At 50.2% G+C, this 2,412-nt stretch overlaps 1 protein-coding gene across 1 annotated transcript in view; it reads left to right on the top strand.

Annotated features, from left to right (window-relative positions):
- Apobec3b (apolipoprotein B mRNA editing enzyme catalytic subunit 3B) overlaps positions 1-2,412 on the top strand; it is a 15,575-nt gene that overhangs the window by 10,401 nt on the left and 2,762 nt on the right. The window lies entirely within an intron of this gene.

Below are 2,412 nucleotides of genomic sequence, written 5' to 3'. Positions count from 1 at the left end.
AGACCAGGCTGGCCTCAAACTCACAGAGATCCACCTGCCTCTGCCTCCCGAGTGCTGGGATTAAAGGCATGCGCCACCACCGCCCGGCCCTTTGTACTTCTTTTAAGAACTGTCTGTTTGATTCATTTCTCATTTACTGATTGGATAGTGGGTTTCGGTGTTTATTTTATTTTTTTAGCTCTTTATCTTCAATGTATGAATTCCTTGTTAGATGTATGGCTGGCAAGGATTCTCTCCCATTCTATAAAAGAGCCTCAACCCTTTCTGTGTTGTGTTTGTGTATGGGTAAGGGGGTGCATGTGTGGCAAGGGGCACATGAGAACTCAGAGGCCAACTTGGGAGAGTTAGTTCCCTCCCACATGTCTTTGTGTGTGGCCTTTCCCTCTAAGGCACATGTACACACACACACACCAGACACAGATGCCTTGAGTACATTGGGAAAACCCCCAGCTCCTCAAGGGCTCCAAGTTTGGAGAAACGAAAGGACAGTTGGAGGCAAAATTCCCCAGTCCCCACATAGTCACCAGATGCTAAACTGCTACATGGGGACGGTGTGCGCACACAGAGTCACATAAATAAGGACGAAATAGAATTGTTTCCAAAGGACCCTCCTAACCCTTGGGTGGTTGGTTGGCTTGGTTTGGTTTTTCTGAGACAGAGTCTCTTCGTGTAGCTCTGGAACCAGGCTAGCCTTAAACTCAGAGATCAACCTGCCCTCCGCCCCCCCCCCTCGCTCCCCCAACTTTCAGTCCCTGGCACAGACCTTTAATCCTAGCACCAATAGGGTGGATCTCTATGAACTCAAGGCTAACCTGCTCTACAGGGTGAGTTTTAGGTCTACCAGAGCTACCCAGTAAGACCTTGCGTTTAAAAACAAAAGATCTAGCCGGGCGGTGGTGATCTCTGTGAATTCGAGGCAAGCCTGATCAACAGAGCGAGTTCCAGGACAGACTCTAAAGCTACACAGAGAAAACCCCATCTCAAAAAAACATGGTGGGCACAGGCATGGTTGAGCATAAGTAGGTTTTGGGTCATTTTGAGGAGAAAGCACTTTGGATGTTGTAAGACCCTATCAGAGAGCACCCATCCTCCCCTGGGTTCCGGCTGCCCTTTGGGCCCCTTTATCCTTGGTTTAGGTTCCTAAGCTTCGGCTGTGGACTACGCTGAAGGATAGTTCCGCCTGGACGTTATCTGTGTGCTGGAGCGTGCCTGTGCCCATGCCCCCACCCACACTTGGAGAAGCGAGGGACTTGATTTCACATGGGCCTGAGGGCCACAGAATGTTACCTTCCAGCAAGATCTGGCCGAGATAAGCAAAGCTTGGGCACTGGCGAGAGCGCTCTGGTTAAGCATGCCAAGTGCTCTTGCAGAGGCACTCACACCAGGTCGCTCATAATTGCCGTTAAGCCCAGTTTCAGGACTGTGGGACACTCTTCTGACCTCTGTGGGCACCTGCACACATGTGCACCCCCACCCCCCCGCCCCCACATAACTAAGATGAAAACTAAAATCTTTTTGTTGTTTTTGTTTTTCTGAGGCAGGATTTCACTGTGTAGTCCTGGCTGTCCTGGAACTAGCTCTGTAGACCAGGCTGGCCTCGAACTCACAGAGATCCACCTGCCTCTGCCTCCCAAGTGCTAGGGATTAAAGGCGTGTGCCGCCACTGTCCAGCTTAAAATCCTTTTTAAATGAAAGAAAGGTTTCATTGATCTTGCACAATGAACTTAACCTTAGGCCAGGCAGGGGGCGAAGCAGAGGGGCAAAAACCCGTTATCCGTTAACCTGTATTTGCAGTTTTGCACACACAAGGCATGTGGTCCCCCTGAGAACATGGGGTTACTTTCTCCTGGAGAACCAGGCAGGTGGGGATGGAGGTGACAGATTGATGATGCAGACATCAAAGGCAGAGGCGGATAAGTTATTAGACCATCAGGCAGGGCAGTAGGAAGAAGTGTGGGGCCTCTTCTGTGGGGGGAGGTTCTACATTGGCAGTCAGGCAGTGACGTCATGTAGCCATGTCAACTCAAGTTTGGACTTATGGCCAGCAAGAGCCAGACCTTGAGTCAAAAAATGTCTCAGGCCAGGCAGTGGTAGCACATACCTTTAATTCCAGCAGAGGTAAGCAGATCTCTGAGTCTGAGGTCAGCCTGGTCTGTAGGGCAAGTTTCAGGATAGCCAAGGCTACATAGAGAAACCCTGTCTCAAAAACAAAACAAAACAATGTCTCGGGCTGGCAAGATGTCTGAGTGGGTAAATGTGTTGCCAACCTGATGAGCCACTCGCTGGGAGGGGACCGGTTCCTGCAAGCTAACCTCTGACCGCTACACATGCTGTGACACTTATTCATGCATAATGGCACACATGCACACAGCCAGAATTAGAAATAGATAAATACGAGCCGGGCGGTGGTGG

Source organism: Microtus ochrogaster, chromosome 15 (genome assembly GCF_000317375.1).
Source record: "Microtus ochrogaster isolate Prairie Vole_2 chromosome 15, MicOch1.0, whole genome shotgun sequence".
NCBI lineage: Eukaryota > Metazoa > Chordata > Mammalia > Rodentia > Cricetidae > Microtus > Microtus ochrogaster.
Note: the sequence above shows the minus strand (reverse complement) of the source record. Positions and strands in the feature narration are given on the sequence as shown.